Source organism: Coccinella septempunctata, chromosome 1, assembly GCF_907165205.1.
Source record: "Coccinella septempunctata chromosome 1, icCocSept1.1, whole genome shotgun sequence".
NCBI lineage: Eukaryota > Metazoa > Arthropoda > Insecta > Coleoptera > Coccinellidae > Coccinella > Coccinella septempunctata.
In genome coordinates, this window is record NC_058189.1 from 48,136,347 (window position 1) to 48,161,222 (window position 24,876).

Sequence of the window (24,876 nt, forward strand, 5' to 3'; positions counted from 1 at the left end):
ATTTCAGCTACATCCCATTAATGGCTCTAATGCTAGCTAACACCTTGTTTAAGTAGTAAATTATTCCGCTATTTGTGCTATAAAAAATGTCGGATAACCATAGTAACAATGGGGTTATAGGACATAAAATGTTGACACATACGGTTAATATAACGCTTATAATTATGATTGTACCTCCAGCAATAAGTTTTACGATGTTGATTATTGATACGAAGAAAATGCGACGCTTATTTCATTTTGTAGGAACATCGATGAGTAATTACAATACACGTGCCATCTGTGGAAAAGCTATTCATATGCTGATTTGTACGCTAAACTTGGCAACAAAATGGTAGTTAGAGAATCACCAGTAGAAACTGAAGTTGCAATTTAGTGATTTTTTTTTTCTTGCAGTAACGTGTTCGGGACTGTGTTCCATTTCGAACACATTTGTCGTCAGTGCAGTTCATCTACGCATGCATACAGGGTATTTTCAAAGGTGAGGCTTTTCTTCGACACAAGGTAGAACTCTCGGTAGAACTCATCAAATAAGTCGTTTAACCAAAAAATTTCTATATAAAATATCCAAGATGGCTGAGATACAACCCCTAGAAGTTCGACAAAATTTCATTGAATGTCGCGTACGGGACTGTGGAAGGTGACTCCGGCATCGCAAAAACGAAACAAAACATAAACATATGGCTGGACAATGAATGGTTCAGTACCAAGTTCATCGGATTTGATGCATCAGGTCACTTTTGAGAGAATCATAATTGTTTTATCGTGCAATTCAGGGTGAAAAAAAAATTTAGAAAATCGAGGCAGTTTTTTGAAAGTGCTTATGTTAATTATGTTGAAAAGGGCCATGATGTTTCCCCATTGCATCCTATTTTTAGGACGATTGTTGGAATGTTCGAACAAGAAGATTGTGAGGCCATTGTGAAAAAATTCGTGAATAATTTAGACGAATTTTATTGGTGAGATTTTGAAGTATTACCTGTTCTATTTTTTACTCTCGTGTCCTAAGTCTCTTCTGTCAGTTGGTATCGATATGAGCCATTTCATAAAATCGTGTAAGTTACTAAAAAATAATGACAACAATTCGGCAATCCTGAGTTTCCATTTTCATTACCAAGTAAATATCGAACGTACCAATATCCTAAACGAAACCACATGGTTGAATCAGGAGATAAGTTTTTTCTCACTACTTTACGATAATTCAGCTAACAAAGGGTCGTATTAGGATCTATTTCAGTAATCATTTTCAATTTTTTTTTTCAATTTTGTCACTTTGAAAGTTATGTATAGGTGATTTTTGTTAAAACCACATGGTTGAATCAGGAGATAAGTTTTTTCCCACTTCTTTACGATAATTCAGCTAACAAACGGTCTAGGGTCATATTAGGATCTATTTCAGTAATCATTTTCAATTTTTTTTTTCAATTTTGTCACTTTGAAAGTTTTGTATAGGTGATTTTTGTTAAAACCACATGGTTGAATCAGGAGATAAGTTTTTTCCCACTACTTTACGATAATTCAGCTAACAAACGGTCTAGGGTCGTATTAGGATCTATTTCAGTAATCATTTTCAATTTTTTTTTTCAATTTTGTCACTTTGAAAGTTTTGTATAGGTGATTTTTGTTAAAACCACATGGTTGAATCAGGAGATAAGTTTTTCCCACTACTTTACGATAATTCAGCTAACAAACGGTCTAGGGTCGTATTAGGATCTATTTCAGTAATCATTTTCAATTTTTTTTTTTCAATTTTGTCACTTTGAAAGTTTTGTATAGGTGATTTTTGTTAGAACCACATGGTTGAATCAGGAGATAAGTTTTTTCCCACTACTTTACGATAATTCAGCTAACAAACGGTCTAGGGTCGTATTAGGATCTATTTCAGTAATCATTTTCAATTTTTTTTTTTCAATTTTGTCACTTTGAAAGTTTTGTATAGGTGATTTTTGTTAAAACGCTTCATTTTGACCAGTTCTACCTTGAAAAAAAAAGCCTCACCTTTAAATACACCCTGTATAAAGCGATACAGAGCCTTCTGGAAGAGAAAATAACCCGATTTTTAGTTAAGAAACAAAATAATCCGTAAAAGTCTCGAAATAATCCACTGATTACAATAATATTAAAAACTGTCTCATGTTCAATGGAAGCAGTACACCAGAGATTAATAATGAACATTGAACAAGGTGGTGCGTGCACCTCCCCCTTTATCAGTCGATGTAATTTGCTCGTCCTTAAAACATGGCCAGCACGATCTCCTGATCTTAACCCAATGGTCATTTAAAAAGTTTAAAATATCAGGAATATATCAATAACAGAGATCAACAAATTCAGAGAATTGATGGTGGATGCTCTGATATACGGAATAACCCTCAAATCAGTTTTAACTCGAAATAGAAAAATAGTTGGAAAATGCATATCTGCGGGGAGGCCATCTCTAGCAGCTTCTATGAAATTTCATTAGTAGTAATTATCTTTTTTTTTTGTTTGTTAGAAATTCAATTCACATACAAATTCTTTGTTTGAAATTATCAATTAATATTTGAAAGTATTCTTAGCACCTTGCTTAATAATCATGGTCCCAATAATCATTGAAATGAGCCGATTATTAATAATAATGGTTCTGCTAGCTTAACTGGAGTGTTTCGAACTGAGAAGATAAATTTCAAATGTATGAATTTCATACCCCAAATAAAAACAAACAAAAAAATAAATAAAAAATCAAACGTATTGAATGGAATTTCCACAGGAGCTCTTATCAAGCATAGCGAAAACAAATTCGATGAATATAATTGTTTGTTGTTACAAACTAGGCATTCCACGTTTCAGGGTCGTACAGAAATAAACCCAATACCATGAATGAATTAGGTCATTCGTGGATCGGAATGAGTTTCATGCATAACTGAATTGTCCAATTTCAGAATGGCAAAAGGCTGGTTCGTCCTCGGTTCATTACGGATGACTCATACGAATTCATCCAGGAAATAATGAACCCATCATGTAAATTGGATGTAGAATAAACAAGGTGTGACTTATGTATGTCGGGTACTAATTTATGTGATAAATGGTCTTTTCCCGTGAATTAATAGCATGTTGAAAATAAAGAGGTTTCCAGACGTAAACAAATATTTGCAGTTGTGACTGCTAGAACGATTTGCTCTTAGCAGTCAAATGCTATGAAGCAATTGTTCGGCGTGCCTGGTTTAACCGTTTTGTGTTTTTGTTATAGTGAAACACAAGCAGATGAGCGTTAGCGTCAACTGCTCCTAAAGGATGATTATAGCATACCTGTAAAGCTAGCAGAAACATTTAGGAATTTAGAATTTTTTTCTGGCTTTAATTCTTTACCTAGCTAGTGAAAAAATATTGGAAAAAATCGAGCATTCTGCATTCAGCAAATCGAATGTTCATCAAAAATACAGGGTGACCGATTCTAAAAGATCCGCTGAAATAACTCCTTGGGAAGAGCCTGGATCAAAAAATTTCACAAATTAAATTTTCTTAGTCTTCATGATGAGACCGAATGCAGACATTTAGTCTTGCAATAAGATTTTTTTAGTAGTTTTTTTTAATAGGAAAATAGGAATATAAATTCTTCTACTTCGTTCTGCAAATAAACAATCTAAAATCCAGTATTATGTACCAATGCATTTGTTTGCAGTGGTCACAATTTCAAAATTCGGCTTGCGGTCAGATGTTATCATCGCGGTGTAAACTCATGTCTGCGGTTGAAAAAAAATTGTTTTACATTCTGAATATGCTCATTACAAAAACGAATGGTTCTATTAGAAATAAATTTGAAATAAATTATCATTTGTTAAGCAGGAAAGACTTCGTATCTTCAGAGCAATTCATTTCATGGAAAAAGAGACAAAATCTTTTCAGTTTCTCACCAAGATTTATATTCTGCAAAGAAAAATGAATATTCACTAATAAAAAAATTCACTCGATCTTGAAATGACCCAAGGTCAGATAAAATGTCGGCATTCGATGTCCACCTGAAGACTAGGAAAGTTAAATTTGAAATATTTTTCGATTCAAGGTCTTCCCAAGGAGTTATCTCATATATCTCTTAAAATGAGTCACCCTGTATAATAACACAATAATTCTTAATCCAGTGCCATTTCTACTCATATATTTTTTGCCAAACAATGATTTTAAGATTGTCTAGCTAGCAGAACTGTAAAACAACACCTAAGGTGAAATCCACTCAAACTATAATTTCAGGACCTTTTCATGTTGATTGATTACCCTATTTGAGAGGGGTCTACACCGTTTTAGTGGTCAATTCAAAAAGAGAAAATAATGAATATCTTACATCAGAAACCACTCATTTATATGGGGTTTTCATTATAATTCAATTCAATCAGTTCGTCATCTCGGAAAGTCAAAAAAATTTTTATTCGTCAAAAGGAAAAAAAAATTGTTTTCATTGAAGAACTAAAATTCATCCATGTCATTGACTTTCCGAGGTGAAATTATCTCTTCTATGAATTTCCACATGAAAAAATTTTTCGAAAAGTCTCGCCTTTGGCTACAATTCGTATCCTGGTGAAATTGAAAAAAGACGTGTGTTAAGTGCTGCCATGTTTTCGACGAAAGTGGAAACTATTTTAATATTCGTAACTTCTACTTATCGCTCAAGTGTTCTGGCAACACCCCACATTCTGGTAGTCTTTCCCCCCTTTACGCCTTATACGGATGGCGATAAAAGTCCCGTGGTATAAACTCTTCTTAAACATTATTTTCACTCAAAAATCGGGGTTCAAAATTACTTTAACTGGAAACCTCTTTGAACATAGGTATGAATTTACACCGTCCATCTTTTCCTTCTATACAGGGTGATTCATTGGGAAATGCGCATACAGTAAGGGTAGATAAATGACACCAAGGTGCCTCTAAATAACCAATATTTTATGGGTATATCTTCCTTTAATACTAGAATACAGGGTGATTAAATGATTTCTCACATTTTTTTTATTAATCGTAAGACCCTACACATTTCATAATACACATTTACCTTTATAGATTCTTCGTCCTCGGTTGAGTCGATAAAAAATAAAAACAGGCTTTTTTCAAGTCTTGCCTAAAAAAATTAATCAGTAGGTCTTGAGTCGAAACAACTCCCTGCATGTCAATATTTTGAAATTTTGTTTACAAATTCAGAAAAATTGGAAAAAAATGAGTAAAACTGTATTATTCTGGTTTTTAAATTTTTAACTTTAGTCAAATTTAGATGTTTCGTTCATAGGGTGGTAGAAAAATGAAAAACAAATGAATAGCCTTTCCAAAATGGCACTTTTCCAGATTAATTCCATGAAATTATTAAGCTTCTTAAATAGTGGATCCCCATTTTATTGAAATACGAAAGGCCATGCCGGTTATTGGGACAAATTATTATTTACAATAACTGACTCTCGAACACCCCGTATGCGTAAGAAAATTATCATAACATGTGTTTAACGCACAACATTGAAAAAAGAATGGAAAATGATAATCATGTTCATTCCGAAGAAACCATAATAACTTTATTTGATACAAAAATAACGTTGGTACAAATCTATATTACAAAGGTTGAACATAACAGAAAATCAAAAGACTAGAATTTGTGAATGAAATTTCAAAATATTGATATACAGGGTGTTGTTGCGACTCGAAACCATCTCATTGAACCTGGAATGAGAATTTTTCAACAAGTTAATCGATAGCACCCCTGACGAAGAACATACGAAACAAAAATCACAAGAATGTATAGGGTGATTCAGAACTAATATTGAATTCAAAAAATGGAAAAAATTTGTGAATTTGGTTACAAAGAATGGTAGAACCATAAATATATACTTCATTCAAATTTATTTTAGCAGTCGGTTGGCCATGAAATAATTTTCTCAAGTTTTTGTAACTAGAACGAAGTTAGGTTGGCACTCATGAAATGTCGTTAATGTCATAACGTCGTTGCCACAACTAATATCAATTTTTATTACGAAAATGCCGAAAGTGATTGAAAAAAGAGACAGGGTTTCAGGAAGTGCTATTTGGAATTCAGGTCCGCTCATTCAAATACATAGTTATACCCTGATATTCTAAAATCCACAATACGTCAGACGGTAGCGAACATATTCAATGTAAGAGAATTTATATAATGTTTCATCTGAATCTAAACGACTTATATTTCAGCTGGATATTTCCACAATCAGAAAGTTTGTGAATGAAGAGGATGACAAAGAATTTCCTTCTATTGGGAGACCCAAAAAAGTGGTGGCATTTGAGAATTTTATGTTTGAGTGAATTAATGCGAAAAGTTTACTACAGGATTTTCGATAAATGTCATCGGAGAATAAGTTCCCTAAAATGGATTTTTCTATTTTTCATTTGACTTGTCCTATACAATGTAAATGTGTTAAGGTACTAATAAATACCTAATTATTATTATTACATCAATGTATTAAGATGAATAGCCACAAATACGCGGAATGTGCCCTGTTACTTGTTTATTCATGTGAAATTTTTGTTCAAAGGTGAAGTTCATCTTAACTTGAAACTTCCTTCAATTCCTTTTACTTATATTGATGCAAGATGATTTTTATTGAAGAATTTAACATTCTTGCAATTATCTGTTAATTCCTTCGGGAGATACCCATTCCCAACCACTGCATCATATGCATTTCATCTTCGGGTTAATATTTTTGAAATCTACAAATGATGTAAGCCAAAGAAGATAACGAACATTAACTCTCCTCAAGCTAGTGCATATTCTGATATTATACTGATCTCTTTTATTTTCCATGCAAATAACTGGATTTGGTATGCCTTCAATCAGTTTGTATAAACTTCAATTATGTTCGTCACATATTTTCCGAAGAGATTCGACATTGTGATAAAATACGTAATAACAGAAAATTTTACGTAGAACGGGCAACATAGCGTTGATTTAAAATCCAAAAATGTTTTGACAAGCTTCATAACCCCACATTTTCGTACTATACAGAGTGAAATGTGTCAAATTTCCATGGCCAACCGACTGCTAAAATAAAAGTGAATGAAGTATAGGTTATTTAGAGTCAGCCTGTGTTTTTACAGAATATTCCTGTAAATATTCTTGTAAATTTTTTGAAATTCGTGGAAGTGTCGTTAACCTTCGTTTTTCAAATTGGCGGCTCTTTGCTTAATTATGAAAATTTAGTTCCTCATAAAATTCTGCGTTGTTTGAACGTCAAATTTTCGCCAGAAATTTGTATTTCAACATGAAATTACGAAAACAAATCTGAAAATGAAACTAAAAACAAAGATTATGGAGGAATTCCACTTTCCGTGAGCTTTCTAATTCTAATGCGTACATGGTATATGTTTCCATTTGAAAAACGGAAGTTGGACGGGTGCGGCGAAGCTGTTGAAGAAAAACACACAATTTTATTGATAGAAAATGAGGGTAAAAAAACCAATTGACGAGTTTCAGCAGTTTGAATTGAAGAAATATTATTTTCATTCCAGACTTGTGCCAACCGGTATATTTTTGTTGAACCTCATCAAAATGGGATGCTGAAATCTTCATATTGAAATATTTCGGCTACACCCGTTGATCAGAAACGTATATCCTTCATTACATCCATCGATGTACATATGTATTTCCATACAATCGAACCTCAAAAACAGTAACCCTTGATTAGTAAATAATTCATTCCCGTAGGAAGCGAGGAGGTTAACGAACTTCTATTCTACCAGACAAACTCGTTATGAAATTCGTCATTCGGCTAGAAATAAATTTGTCCAGCTCGAGGTTCGGTGGATATGGATTGTCACGTTTTCGATGGGGCAGCAGAGAGCATTGTGATTCACAAGTGAGGAATTGCTTTTAGCCGAAATGATAAACCCAATTACTGGAAATGGAATTCGTTAATGAGCAGGATGGCCCTATCTAGTATGTGATGTGATGGAAATTTACGTAATGCTAGTACGAGAGCAAAACGTCGAAAAAACAACCATTTTTTGTGAGACAATAATGAAGTGAACATATGTACATATTTAATTCAGTTTTCATTTTGATACCAAATCAAAACTTATTCACTGCTTTTTATTCAAAAAAATTTTAATTGATTTTTTTGTCCAATACCAATCTTACTTTCAATTAAGGAATGCATTATTGATTCTTTTGATATCATTCACATTGCAAATGTTTCTTTCCAATAGCGGGTATTCTAGATCATTGAACTCACCTGACTATTAAATAACAACATAATTGAAATCCAGCAAATTCGTGTTTTTCTCTCATACATATGAATAATATATTATTAAAATTCAGCCAACCCAAAACGGTTTTTTTACCCTTTTGCGATCATTGACTTCGCAGGTGCCTTGACCAACAACGTAGTACATATTCGAAAATTTGAAGGAGTCTGCATGCTTTTAGCAACCGAATTAAAGATTGCAAAATTCATGTTCGACACTCGAATATGCAAATAATATACTAGCAAAATTTCAGCCTCCCTAAAATGGTTTCGTGAGACATTTGCAATTATTCACTAAAAAAAGGTACATATTTTAAAACTCTGAGGACGTCTCCTTTTTTTAACAACCGAATCAATATCTGCCAATCAAGTCCTACATTCCAGAAAATACGATTCCAAGACTGAAGTTGGGTAAACCTTTATGGTCCAACTCTTTTCTCAATTCGAATATAAGGGACAAGGACCTTTGGCAGTCTGAATGGAATACGTGCACTATTTTCAACAAAGAATTAGTTACTGATCCTTCGAATAGAGTTCCTGGTTTTGATCTTCCCAGAAAAATATGGTGTATTCTGAATCGTACAGGAAGAAGTGACGGACGTTGGTATAGTATGCTTATTAGGTGGAATTCAGTTGAAAGCCCTAGCTTTGAATGCGGGGAACCAGAAGAAAGCATGAATCATCAGGTTAATCATCGTTCGATTTATAAATTTCAGGATGGTTTTAGGGCTATACATGCAGTTTCCGGTTCCTTTTTGAATTGGGTTGTCAATTTTAGGTCAATCTGACATATTGAATCTAATTTTATTATTTTATCTTTTTCTGCTTTTGTTTTCTCTCTATTTCAGATAAAAGTTTCTGGTATCTTGGAGAAGACTTACTGGTTTTTCCTTTTTGTCGAAGAAATTTTTGCAGTCCTTCAATATGAATATTTTAGCTTATTTCGTGAACAATTTCATCTCTTGCAATCCACTACACTCACGAGGATAGTGAGGTTTGACAGACTTAAAGAAAGCCTCGGTTGAACTAGAATTTATATATCATTATGAAAAATTTGTTCTTGCAGAAAAAAATTGTTTTGAGAATTGTCTACCATTCAATAAATAATCTGGAAATTACCTTTTGGAATCCTTATTGAATATGCCAACTTTTAAATTTGCTTGCCAAACTCGCATACAACTGTTTTTTTCAGTACAATTAGAAAGCTGGGCGAAGTATTCTGAAATATATATTTGTTTGGGCAAAAACTGACATTTTCTTCCAAACTGGAGCAGCTAGCTTTGAATTTTAGGCCACAATACCTATACATTATTCAGGTATATATAACGAAAAAACCTCGGAAAAAACATTTGGAAACGTGAAGACTTGTAGCTACAGGAGTTAAAAGGCCATCTAGGGTGCAGATTTTCTCGATTTTCGAATGTCTATAATTTTTTTTAATTTTTCTGATGACCATTTGACAAGGCTTGTACAGGGTGTCCGAGTTAAAGTGTCCCTTTACCTTATTGTGGAAACTGAAGGAGCTAGAAGAAAAAGTTAAATACACAACTTGTCTGCAATCGATTGAACTTTTATTTTTTATAACCCACCAATAGAGTGTGCTCCGTTTTTTCTCTGTTAGTATCAACTTTCTTATTTTAAATGGAACACCCTGTATATTATTGTATTTTTGAATTCCTTGTCAAACTTTACGGTAACATTGGCATGAGATATTCGACTTTTCTATTTGAATTTTTAACTTTAATTTTTGAAGACCCTGTATACCAGATTGCTAAAAATTGAGATGAAAATGAAAAAATTTGGTGTTGATACATTCATTAGATAACTAGTATCAGCTATTTTAGTGAGCACCTACAGCTGCCAAAATTTTAGGAAAAAGTCGAATCGGTGCTATATAGGACCATGATTGTCATACCAGAGTTGTCTTAAAATTTGACAAGGAATTAAAAAGTTCAATAATATACAGGGTGTTACATTCAAAATAAGAAAGTTGATACCAACAGGGAAAAAACGGAGCACCCTGTATTAAGGTGGGTTATAAAAAATAGAGGTTCAATCGATTACAGACAAGTTTTGAATTCAACTTTTTCTCCTAGCTCATTTAGTTTCCACAATAAGGTGTAGAGACACTTTAACTCGGACACCCTGTACCTACAGTCCCTGGCCAGTTTATTAGACGAACTGAGGATTTTTTTTATATTTACTGGTATTGCTCGAGGAAAAAGCAGAATATTTGAATTTCATTTCCACAGAATGTTAGTTTCATCTACGACTCTCATTAAATTGTTCTATTTGGCATTTTATTTATTTATTTATTTATTTATTTTTATTTATTTATTTATTCAAAGGAGTACAAAACAGGACGAACCCAATTATATGCACTCACTAATAATTACAGTTTAGGTTATTACGATGCAAAAGAGAAAATTAAACATAAAAATTTTTCTACAATATAAATGGATGCACAAACAAAAAAAAACAGTCATCATTACATAGCCTAACTATGATTAATAAAAAATCGTTTCAATCCAGTCGAAAAACTCTCTGGTGATAGTGAAAAAGCATCCACAGATGCAAGGGCCGACAACGAGTTATATGACCTGAGGCATCTAACCAAAGGTGAATTCAGGTGATAATTGGTGAAACTTTGGGGTATATGAAATACAAACTTATTCCGTGTGTTATAAGATGGCACATTAAAGGAGATCACACTGACAAGTTCACAACAGTCTGAAATATTTTTTATGATCTTGTAAACAAACTTTACATCCCTCATCATTCGCTGATCAGCAAGGTTCAACAATTTCAATTTCTTCATGATTTGTCCCCTGTTGTTTACAGTATTATGATGAAATTTTTTATTTATGTGCCTAATTAATTTATTTTGAACATTTTCTAACCTATTTATGTAAATATTATAATATGGGTTCCAGATGACCGAACCAAATGTTAAGACACTTTGCACATATGCTACATAGAGAGCTCTTATAGAGTTACATTGATGAAAATTTTTACATATTCTGATTATAAAACCTAGCATTCTATGAGCCTTTTTGGATACATAATTAATATGATGATCAAAAATGAGTTTGGAATCATAGAATATACCCAAATCCTTAATTACAGAGACTGCACTCAAGGCATTATTGTTTATTTTATATTGGGTCTTAATAATGTTTTTATTGCGAGAAAATGTTATATAACGACACTTACTGAAGTTGAGAAAGAGCGAGTGTTCTTGGCAATATTTGAAGAGTCTATCCAAGTCCTCTTGAAGCTTGACAGAATCTGATAAGCTAGAAATGGCACAGAAAATTTTCAGATCATCAGCGTACATCAGAAACTTTGTGAATCTGAAGCAGTCTACAATATTGTTGACGTATATATTGAAGAGAAGGGGTCCCAAATGAGACCCCTGTGGTACACCAGAAGTGAGATTTTTATAGGAAGAGCAATAATCACCAATAACAACTGATTGGCGTCTATCATTGATATAGGAAGTAATCCACCTCAGCAAAGTACCGTGTACGCCGACCTCATCAAGCCTCCGAATTAAAATGGTGTGATCGATTTTGTCAAAGGCCTTGCTGAAATCAGCATAGACCGTATCTACCTGAAGACCTGCGTTTATCTGCTCGAGAAGAAAATTAGTATACAAAAACAAGTTGGTTTCGACAGACCTACCCCTCATAAAACCATGCTGCTCAACGTTGATGATGTTCTTAACCTCACTATATAAAAAGTCATATATGATTGACTCAAAAATTTTAGCGATGATGCACAATTTTGATATAGGCCTATAGTTCTCCAAAAGTTGTTTATTTCCAGATTTATGAATTGGCACAATTAAGGCAGTCTTCCAGATTGTGGGAAAGCAACCTTCCCTTAAAGATTTGTTGAACAACTTGTGAAGAGGAGTAACAAAAGAAGAGGCGCAATTCTTGAGCAAACATGTGGGCAAATTATCTGGCCCAGGAGGTTTATTTGGCAGATCTTTTATTTTCTTCAGAATGATTTGAGGCGGTATAGAAAATGATTCAACGTACTGGTATTCGTGAACAAAGCACGAAGGATTGATCAGACTCGACGGATTGAAGACAGAAGCGAAGTGGTCAGAAAACTCCTCTGCAATGTCCTGATGATCTGTAATGACCCTGTTCGTTTTATTTTCTTTTATTGCCGTGATGGAAACTTTAGCCCCTTTTTTATTTTTGGCAAACTGCCACAACAGTTTCGGATTGGAACCTATCGAAGACTCAACAGAGTCCAAATATTTTTTGTAGTCAGATTCAATTAGAAATTTTGAACGACTCCTCAATACTTTGAACTCTTGGTAGTCTAGGATGTTTTTGAATCGTTTCCACTTTCTATGAATCCTCCTTTTCTCTTTTATTACTTTAAAAGTTGAGTAACTCAGCCAACTAGGTGAATTCGATGAGTTAAAGGATGATTTAGGTACATACATCTCGATCAATTCAAAAACCTTTCTATAAAATACATCAACACATTGCTCAGTATTCAGACCCCCAAACCTCTCGTCCCACTCAACCTCATCCAATTTGTTGGAAATAAGCTCGTAGTCGGCTTTCGAATAATTAAATTTTTTCTTAGCTAGCCTTTCCTTTTGGAAACTGAACACTTTCCGCCCAACATAATCAAATTCTAAAGTATTATGAAACTTGTCCTCATTCACCAAAGGTTCCTTAGAAATTTTCAATCCTCTAACAGAAAAATCATTGTTCAGAACTAAATCTAATGTATTATGAGAACAATTTTGATAGTGATTGAACTGTGAGAGGCCACAATATGACATAGTATCTACGAAATGATTTGTATGAACATCGGTAAAATTAAGAGGGATACAATACTATTCACATTATCATATTGCCATTCAATAGAAGGCAGATTGAAATCACCACAAATTACAAATGAATCATTTGGATGGTCATTGATTATGTCCTCCAATTTAGAACAGAAATTTTGTAAGCTCAAAAAGTCACCTGGTGGGAGATACGCACAGCATAGATGGAACCTGGATGAGTTGCTTGTCACAGTAAGCCATAGATCCTCAGCATCAGATATCCATTCGGACCTCGGAATGGCACACAAATGTTTATTAACCGCGATCAAAACTCCTCCTCCGTCACGCTTGGTCGAGCTACTCTCATCACGATCGCGACGAAATACCTCAAAGGCATCGCAAAAAACTTCACTATCAGCTATCGCACCGTTGAGCCACGTTTCAGTTAGACAAATAACATCATAATCACAGTTAAGGGAATTTTTGTAAATATTGGCTAGTTTGGATTTCAAACCGCGCACATTTTGGTACAGAATAGAAATACCCGTCACGATTGAGCGCAATAACCGAAAATTACCAAACTGAACTAAATCATCTTGTCCAAGTCACTTTCAGTCAGAATTTTTATAACCTTGGATTTATCCTCTTTTCTAGCATAAATAATACCATCTCTAACCCAGGTGAACTTGTAATTGCGTGATTTGGACAATTCCTTCGTTTTATTTAATAACATCTTATTGAATCTCGTCAGATGTTCATTTATTTTTGATGTTGTAGTATTAGTACTTAAGTATGAATCAGTACTATGTCTTCCAGTGGACGTCTTGCATTCTGCAGGTTCGGACGTTATTTCGATAATCCACATATGAAATCATTATCTTCGAATGCAGCAAACCGAACAACTCTGCATTGATAGTATGAAGCTCTCATAGCTACACAGGGTGGCTCAGCAAAATATTAGAATTTCATGTTTAATCATCAATAAATCAATATTTTTTATTGAATATGATATATTATATGTGAAAACCATTTACAGATGAAGTATATGTAACATATACATTCAATTTGATAATTCAATATTGAGATTTTGCATCGAATCAATGCGTCTAATAATATGGCCAGGGACTGTATATCTAGAAAAGAAAACTGGCAGAAATTTTAATGCTCGTTTTGATTTTTTCATGAAAACTACGAAACAAAATGAATAAAAGTCGTTAATGCAAAAAACATTATTCAGTTCCTTAAGGCTGTAGGGCAAGAGTCTGCAAAAAATTCATCAAACAACATTCTGGGCGTCAAATCCCAACATTAATGACAAGATGTTTACCCCGGAGCTCATAAACTTTGCATTCAAATCGTAATTCGAATCTAGATTATACAATTTTTGAAAGTCATTCATCGCACTCCAAACAATAACAGATAGTATCTGCCTCGGTATCAGCAGATACGCAAAATGAGATGTGCAATAATTAATAAAATAATCTGGGTTATCAGGAGATGCACAAATTCTTAAGTCTAGCTCAAAATAGGTTTACTTTCCCAAATGAGAAGTGTTGTCATCGACATTATTCAGTGATTTCTAAAAAAAATATATTTAAAATTTCCATCAGGGTAAAATAACCACATATGGTAGATAAGATACGAGTAAAACATGAGCACACAAGAAACAAACTGAAACATAAAATTTAAGATTCCATTCGAAAATAATGAATCCAGAAACTGAAATATAAATTTTAAATTGGCAATTAAATACTTATCAAAATCCTAGAACCGTGTTAAGAACTAAATTCCGTAATAACAAACATTTTGAGAGAGAATCGAGATTCTAGTCTGTATTCAAATAGGAGCCAATCAATATCCCATAAATTCCATTATTGTTTTCACGAATTTCTCCGATTTCAATAGGTCAGCAAGGACGAAAGGAACATTAATCGCTAAAAGAGTTACTGCGATAGCTTTCTAATGATTCTATAATACCATAATGGTTTAATTTGCTATTGCAATACCAACTGTAACTAGAATGAACATACACACTGGAGTTTTTTGAAGTTGAATGCGGTCCACAGGAAACATAAATGGCATATCGCTGCTCTCTTTGGAAAATATCAGAAAAGAATGTTTAGAAGCACACAAAAGGATGCCACATGTGTCTGTCAATTAAACTTTAGACAATGTGAAGAATATTATTATTCTTCACACGAGTATAGTAATGTTCATAAGCGCGTCATCATTAAATTTGCGTCATTGGACTAAGACAGCTTGATCATTCGAAGCATTCGAAATATTAAGACATTTGTTTTGTTGACGAACAATCATTTTTTCTGTTTTTATTGTGCTCTCAACTTAATTCCATAAGAAGGAAGTATCGCTGGAGAAATATTCAGTAATTTACGTTGTTTAATACCTACTTCATAAACCGTATGAGAAATTCAGTTTTTCTTTTCAATAATTATTGGAAAAGTCTTGCATTTTCGTCTAATTCTAACCTTTACCTAATTAGCTTATCAAGCTGTAGAATCGTTGTTGAATTGCACTCGATTATTCCAACAAATTTCATGAATTCACAATAAGTTTCCAATCAATGTATCTTTTGTTCAGTGGTTGAAAAGGTACGAAATGGGCTGTAAATACTACCTCACAATTCTTGCTCACACTTATTTTTTATATTGTCGTTAGCTTCACCTGTGGCATTTCCTAAATGGTTGTTCAAACGTTGATTCAGTCGCCAGGAATTTTTATATCTTATGATTCAACACTTCATACATGACTCAATTTGAATAATGAGTTACATAACAAAAATAAGCATTTCCTTAGTTGGAAGAAGAATGGCCAAGCAATTCTATTCATAAAATAATAACAGATATTTTCATTGTATTTGAATCTGATTACTCCGTTCCAAGTATTTCGGTAACATCCAATTCAGATTCTGATTATTACTTCAGTATACTGAAGTAATCAAATTGTCCGGTGTTTATTATTGAGCATATTATTTCACTGAAAATGAGAAAACACAATGGATGAAAACGAAATCCGAACGGAAAAAAGTGAAAATTTTATTCGAATACATACAGAGTGAGTAAAACGTAACGGGCATAATTCACAGATACATATTCACTATTTTGTGGAAAAATGCAACATGTCAATTTTTATGCGAAAAACTAGCTTACCCGGCAGACGTTGTCCTGTCATAGTGAAGGGATATTTTGAAATAAAAAAAAAGTTAGAATAATATGAAAAGTGAGAAGTTATAGTACATACTTACACTTATATACTGATCACTAAGACTCACAATAATCAATTAATTAATAACCAAAATGCTGAGCTTTGAGAACGCTAAAGCAATATTGAGATTGTATTGTTCATTAAGGTCATTCATCAACTGTTAACTGCCAGTAGGTACATGTCAATCACTTTTCCGTCTAGGGTAGACTACCCAACATACACTTGCGCTGAAATTTTAATCTTCGTTCAGTTTTCTTGTTTTTCCCAGTTCCCAGGCAACTTTTTCGAATTTTTTTCCTTTAAAACCTTCTACAAAGTATAAGGAAGGTTTAAGAAAAATCGGTTCAGCCGGGTCCATTTTTATTGATAAAAAAATAAAGACGATAACTTTGCCCCCCCACTTCGCATGGCGTTGAAAAGTAGCCTAGAGCCTTCCTTGGTACTCTTTTCAATATCAGTATCCCGTGAGCAAATCGGTTGGTCCAATCCGTAGATTACACCAGACAATCAGACAGACAAAAAATTTGATAAGGGTTGATTAAATTGAGATAAAGTGCAAATAACCCAAAAAAAAACTCAAAAAGGGAGGTATTCGAATCTTGCTGAGATATTCCAATTTTATTTATTATATAGTAAATTATATACTATATATAGTATAGATTATGCAACTTTTGAATTGAGGAATTTGTCTTGTCAGGTTAGTTTTTTGAGGCATTCTTACTTTGTGTCCATACATGGTAATTGTTATTTTATCAATCCTTTTTTACGAGCTTTTTCATTATAGGGATGGAATGGTTAAACATCTTCTTTGATGTAAGGTGCGGTATCGACTACTCAGGTCATTAGCCGTGGTTAAAATTATTCAATTCATGTTTTATGTAATTTGAGGTCAATGACATACATCTTAGAATTACTACGAAATGGGTGATGTTTTCGATAACACTTCAAAAACATCAATTAATCCTAATCTGTATGGCTTTCGCCTCGAAATACATAAAAAAGCCAAAATTCGAATTAAACAAGTTCATCATTTCATTCGTATAATGAAAAAGGGTTGAAAAAAAACATGAATAACCAAATTGTCTTCAGCAACAAAATGTCGATCAACATTTGGCGCAAAAGTTTAGAGTTAGAATCACTCCACATCTCGATAAGGGTGAGTAGAAACTCTTCAATTATAAAGAGCAGTTGCAGAATTCAAAATAAAATTTGAACTGTTAGACCATTTTTCTGTAAAATTGTAAATACCCAAGATATTAATTTTGTGTTGTTTCCGTAAGTGGATATGAATTTTTCCGGAAAACGCCCAGATAGAAACTTTTTGGCTTATTCATAAAAAGAATTGCAAAATCTTCGAATGATACAAATACCACTCGGCACCCATTGCCATTTAAAATTATTCTTGATAGGGTTGCTACCCCCTCGACTTAAAAAAAATTGAATAGAGTATCGTACTTATTCCTCGTGAAAAAGTGTCTGTAGAAATTTTTTATCATTCTTATATATGTTCGAAAATAATGAAGTTATGGCACATTTTCGAAATCGACAAAATATCAAAATTTTTCCAATTTCAATTTTCAAGACAAATGTCCTTTCAAAGTACCAGAAACAGCCAGAATCAAGCAATTTGGTATACCCTGTACACCTACGAATTTGCCATCAATGGATATCTGTCCCTCTAAATAAAAATTTATTTCTTTCGGCATTTCCCATTAGAAACTCAGAAATATCCCAGTAAACTGTTTTATGCGGTCCACCCGTATATCAAAATGTGTATGTCGCAGGCTTATCATAATATCAGTCTTATTATAATACGCCTAGGCTTTTTCAATATGACTAGGCGAATTGTAAAACTAACAATGTAAATGAAAATCGGACAATGTGACTGATTTTTTAAGACGTGTTATAATACGCCTGACGCTTCTTAGTCTTATTGTTATTGTACGTGATGTTTTTAGAATTTGACTGCATAAAATACGTCGTATTATAATAAGACTGGAAGTGTACCAAGCAAATCATAGAAATCCCTAATAGGACAAAAAAATAAATAATTATAGATTTTGATTATTTATTACAACATGGTCCACCTTAATCACATTTGCTCGTATATTTCATAAGGGATTTGATTTGGTTCCTCTTTCAATCCCTGTCCTTCGAATTTTGGAAATAATCTTAAAGCTTCCCTATTACCCTATTCTCTGGAATATTAATCACTTCTAATGAAGATTGTCACAGTAATCTGTGGCAATCTCATCCCTCGAAACCATCGGTTTAACAGTCCATGGATGGTAACAATTTGGTGAACATCATTGGAGATTTATACTATGGTTCCTAAGATATTTTTGGAATCCAGAGGTCCTCTATCTAGAAACTTCGATTGCTACGGTTTGACCTATCTCAAGAAGTTTCAATTTCTTATTACTCACCCCCATTAAGCTAACAGAACCACTTTCGAATTTTTGATTTTTTTGCGGCTAATTTATTACCCCAATTAAAAATTTTTTGCTCCCCAATTTTTGGAGAAATTGAATGTTCTGCTAGCTTAACGTTAAGCTAGCAGAACCCAGAAGCTAATAAAACATTTAGCAGAAATCTGGCTTTACCGTCAAGCTAGCAGAACCAAACCGCTAATACAATATTTATCCAGAATCTGATCACACCATCCTTTCAGGCTAATTTTAGGCTAATTTATTACCCTAGTGCGAATTTTTTTGCTCTCCAATTATTGGAGAAATTGGGAGTTCCGTCTACCCGACCTGTCGCTATCCGGACAAAACCGATAATCGATTGTTCATGTAGAATCTGCAGCTAATAAAACATTTAGCAGAAATCTGACAAAACCAAGCCCTAGAATGTTTTTAAAAAAAAACATTCTAGGGAAATCCGCAGTAGGTTCAAATGAGAGCCTAAAATAAGCCTAAAATTATGGTATTGTCAGATTTCTGCTAAATATTTTCTCCAAAAATTGGGGAGCAAAAAATTTTTAATTGGGGTAATAAATTAGCCTAAAATTATGGCCGCAAAAAAAAATCAAAAATTCGAAAGTGGTTCTGCTAGCTCAATGGGGGTTTATTACTCACGTTCACCATTTTTTCTGCAGTCTTTTTTGGCCCATTACATTACACTACTACTACTGTTTTTTTGGTAATTATCACTATTTCTTCATTTTTGCATAAATTGCACAATTATCATGACAAGCCGTCAGTCCTTTTACCATACGACGAGTATAATCAATCAGAATCCGAAGTATTCGCGCGTTTTTGAATTTTGACAATAATAAGCCTAATGAGCAGCAGGCGTATTATAATACGACTCAAATTGTCAGTCAAACTGTGAGATCCTGGATTATTGCTGTGATATTGCAATTAGCCTAGTCGTATTGAAAAAGCCTAGGCGTATTATAATATGACTGATTTTGCAATAAGACTACGACATGGCCGATTTACTAAATTCACAGAAAGCTCTCTGCAGCGAATGAAACATACAAATGATTATTCGCTCCATGAATAAATGGGCGAAAACTGATGGAAAATTTTCCACTGATTACAAGTGGGCGAAAACTAATCACCAGTTTTATCGCTGCTCGTAATACGAATACAACCCTCGTAAACCCAGATATGCACTACTTACGAAGTATACTGAATTCGATCCCAACAGAAGAGAGAATATAACAAGCAGGCCCGAATCCAATTCAAATCGCAACCAAGCTCCAGACAGATGTGCTCAAACCACACGTTTCACAAGATCCACAGGAAGTAGCCGAAAATTAGCCATTCAGCGATTTATTATTATTATCATTAATCGCCGTTATCGAACGGGGAACGACCTTCAAGAAAATACCAATCGGCCGACACACAGTTCTGCAATATACGGAATACTTCGATGCAAACACAACCACGAAAACGTTCAAACTGGACGCGCAAAACGTTCGCGGATTTATCGGAGCTGGAAAACGACTATTGCGAGTGGAAACTGAATAGTAGAACGCGAAAATCGTCCCACTTTCAACGGTGATTCCTCTCGATCCAACAACACCGTTCAGGTAGCATGCAGTAGGTACGTACGTGCGCTAAAACGCAAGTGACTTCGTCGACGCCGTGCTCCAAACTGAATAATGAATCACATGAATGACTACCGGCGTTGTTGGTTGAATTCCACTATCGGAATAGGGTCCCGCGGATCGGCGTAAGCGCCCACAATGTTTTGTGGCGAGTTGCAGTTGACGACGCGATTGTCGGAGAACTTGCAGAACTTGCTCGGGCTACCGGTATGGTGAGAATGCCGCGTGTAGCGTCTCTGGAATCTGGAAGAGGTAGAGCAGTGGAAGCACGTTGCTGGATGAACAGGAAGATTCGGTGCGCATGGTGCTGTTCCGAAATGGGATTCTCGTTTCGATTAAAAAATATTCCGCAACATTTACTCATCACGCTGTTCGAATTAAGAATGGTCCGTTTTAAAGTGCGCCTCGCAAGAATCGTAATTTTTTCAATTTCCGACCGGAATAAATCATGAAATAGGATGAATACACGGTGTTTTCACCGTTTCACTCGAAATCACATCAAATCAAGTTTCAAGATGATCATCGATTGAATAGATCAGTCCTTCAAATCGAGCAGCACCTGCTGAAGTACCTACATATACACTGCGCAAAAAAATTAACGCACATTCTGAAAATCTCAATTTTAATGAAAGTTAACTCTACATTGACTTTATAACTTATTTTTTATGTTCTCTCGGGAAGGTTTTGAACGAAACAAGACACATTAAATGGAAGAAAAATTCATGATTTCACCGAATCTTATGTGGAAGAAGAGAAATGAACAATTTTCAAAATACTGAAATGCTGATAAGTGATTTAATACTTGGTATTTCCACCCCTTGCGTTAATTACAGCTCGGCAACGACGGTTCATACTCAAAATGGGTGATCTTAAAATGTTCTGATCTAATCCTTCCCAGATTTCTCCGAGTTGGATTCCTATGTCATTAAAAGTAGCTGGATGATTTTCTGAACTTCTCAGCCTTCTATTGAGGTTGTCCCAAACCTGCTCAATCGGATTGAGATCTGGACTTCTTGCTGGCCATTTCATTCGAGAGACTTCAACCTTTTCAAGGTACTCCTGAACGATGCGCGCACGATGGGGTCTGGCATTTTCGTCCATAAAAATGAAATTTTCACCAATGTATGGGGCAAATGGCACTACATGCACTTCAAGAATGTTCCTTATATACTCATCAGCATTCATAGCTCCATTATCAACGACCACTAGGTCTGTGCGAGCAGTCAAAGATATTCCACCCCAAACCATAATCGATCCTCCCCCGAAACCAGTAGTATTCAGGAAATTGCACTGAGCATATCTTTCATGTGGACGTTTGTATACAAAGCAAAGTCGATCACAATGGTAGAGGCAGAATCTAGACTCATCTGTGAAGAGAACTCTTTCCCAATCGGCCGGTGTAGTTGGGGAGCCCAAGAGGGAAATTCGGAATTTACTCGAGCATGTCAGATTAATATAAGGGGACCCTGTAGAGTACCTCTATCAAAAATTATACCTGTATATAGGGGAAATTGTCTAGAACAGCGTGTCAGAATAGTAAAAGAAAAACAATCATTGTACATACTCGAGCGTGTCAGATTTAGATACATGATGATCAAGATGATCGAAATACTTGATGAAGTATATACTCTCTTAATCTGACGTTCTCGAAGTTTTTGAAGTTGATTGCAAATGTGTCAAGAAATCTTTTCAGTAAGGCTGAAATTTTGCTATTATATTATTTGCATATTTCAGTGTCAAACATTTTGCAATCTCAACTTTTCAATATATGCACTATAGTTGGGGAGCCGACGATGCTGAATCGGGATTTACTCGAGCGTCGTGGAGACCTAGTGGATTTTGAAGATTAGATGGTAGAAAGAAAAAAGGTTCTATGATGTGGGTATGCACTTTCAGCGGTGGGGAAAGCGTCTGCTTCAAAGGAAGCTACTTTTGAAAAGACTGACAATTCAGATGTGACGCAAGGTCACAGCTATCCTTTGAAAATGCAAAAAAAAATCGTACATACTTGCACTCGAGCGTGTCAGATTTTCATACAGATGGTTAATCTCGGTGTTGTGTTGACCCATTAATCGGACCCTAATCAGGGGGGTTTTCTTAATCTGACAGTTTGAAAATGATAACAAAGCATTTTCTTTAAATATCTCCTTTCATGTACTTCTAATCGTTTCTCTATTCATTAGGAAAGTTGCAGTTGATAAAATTTTATACTCTTGTCTGAAGCAATTTTACATACTCTTAACCGTTCGAGCTAGAAGGCGATGAGGGCAAGGAGCTTAGCCACACATGCGAAAGGCCAAGGTCAATGAAACCCAGTCTAATGTACATTAATAGCCATACATCTCAAAAACTTTCAAACGTAGAAAAAATTGGTTCGCACAAAATTTGTAGAAAAAGTTATGCTATACGAAAACAATTTGATGCTCAGAAGAGGATATTATTTTAAAAAACTGATTTTTGTGACTTTTATGGCCACTTTTTATGGTTTCGGCTTGCTGAAACTGTCAGATTATATTTTTTCCGTTATTCTTAAATCACTATCTTCAAAATAAGAAAAAAAGCCATCGCGTTCGAAAATGTACACGTGACGTTTTTTTTGCAAGTTAGTTTGGCGCCCTCCCACACATTTTCTTCGCGCTTAAATTGTCAGATTAAGAGAGTATATATTTTTCAACATGTAATTAACCACATATATCTTAATCTGTCACGCTGGAGAATGTACAATGATCATTTTTTACTATTCTGACAGGCTGTCCTAGACAATTCCCCCTATATAGGTACAGGTCTAATGTTTGGTAGAGGTACTCTACCGGGTCCAAGCATAAAGCTCTATACGCATTATTATATTATCAATGAAAATGACTTCAACGAACTAGTTTGTGAGTTTTTTTTTTATTGGATGAACGAAAAGAGACACGACGTATATTATACATTCTGAATCAGATAATACTAAAGGACTGGAATGTGTAAAAAAACATGGGTTTATATTTGAAGAAATGAAAGCTACTATTAATCACTGAAGTGGCAGACTGAAAAAATCTTTGACTGCGCCTCTGCTTTCTACAAAAAAAAAACTGTCTGTAGAATGTACAATTTGTTTTTTCGATAGCACTGAAACTTTACGAAATACACACCAATTCAAAGATCAACAAAATGGATTTTCACTTATAACTTGAAAACAAAAGAAGATAGGGGGATACGGTTTTGGCCCTTATCCATTTTTGGAAATCGAGGTCGAAAATGTGCCATCCATTTTTTCCTAGCTCTTACGGTGACAGAGCTGCCATTAAATCCCATCGAATTTTGCCCACCCTGTACAATGTACAGGATGGGCAAAATTTGTGATACCTGAACTACAACTTTTTCAACGAGATAGAGGAAAACGTAAGGCACATTACGGTCGTCTTTTTTCAAGAAACTAATAATGCCATCAACTGCATTCCTCTATCTTCTTTGGTTTCGAGTTATAGGCCAAAATAAAAATTTCAACTTTGGTCATTATCTCCGTTTCTATGCTAGGCTATAACATAAAGATGTGTTATTTATTATGAAAACAGTAGTTTAACATGAGTGAGGGCGATGAATGATATATCTCTGAAACGGGAAAAAATGGCGATTCTTTCTAAGTCATTTTAAACTGCTGTTTTCATACGAAAAAACACAACTTTATGTTATAGCTCAGAAAATAAACCTGTTTGACAAAATCATAGAACGCCACTGGATTGCTATCAAAAAAATGTCTCCATAATGTTTTCATTTCAACATCCTAGCACAAACAGAAACGGAGATAATGACCAAAGTTGAAATCGCCCAAATTTCAATTTTGGCCTATACCTCGAAAACAAAAGAAGATAGTGGAAAGCAGTTGATGGCATTATAAAATTCTCGAAAAAAAAAAACGACCCTAATGTGCCATTCATTTTCCTCTATCTCGTTGGGTTAAAAAGTTGCGTAGTTCAGGTATCACCAATTTTGCCCACCGCGTACAAGCATGGCTCTGTCACAATTTGAATAAATGAATGGTATGGAGAGATGGGAGTAATTTCCCATTCACCAACCTCAGTTTCCGCAACTTCGTTAACGTCATTACCAACATCAATAATAGATATCCAGATATGAATAAATTTCGAATTAATAAGCATAATCAATGCGATGCGGTTGAAATTATTCATCATGATTATCAATATCAATGCATCGATTGGACTGATTTTCATTTGCAAACAGCCGATTCCGATAACTGTCATCTACATTCATTTTTGTCTAGTAGTCCAGTAAACACAGCTCTGAAATCACTTTTCTCGGAATAAGCTGCATTTTTGATATAATGATTGTAACGGTGAAAGAAATATATGGTCGAAAATGCAGGTGTCAGAATTATCAGGAACATTGAAAAATTCGTGCAAATGTTAGAAAAATCACGTTTTTCTCGAAATTTTCGAAAATGAGGAGGTTTATCAAAAAAAGTTTCGAACAGAAGTTGTAGAGCGGAAAATTCTAGTGAGAATCAAGTTTTTTCCCATACTCAAAGTGTTCATACCGACTGATTAGCAACGTATATCTGTATTTGAGCGAGG

General features: G+C 34.4%; 1 protein-coding gene across 2 annotated transcripts in view; it reads right to left on the minus strand.

Annotated features, from left to right (window-relative positions):
• Positions 1–24,876, minus strand: part of LOC123322642 (cyclin-dependent kinase 14) — a 204,272-nt gene that overhangs the window by 150,191 nt on the left and 29,205 nt on the right. The window contains exon 1 of one of the 2 annotated variants that reach the window (XM_044910603.1): positions 19,873–20,471. The exons of the other annotated variant lie outside the window; for it this stretch is intronic. The gene's annotated coding sequence lies outside the window, so the exon portion shown is untranslated. Of the gene's footprint in view, positions 1–19,872; positions 20,472–24,876 lie in introns of those variants that run through there. 2 annotated transcript variants of the gene reach the window in all.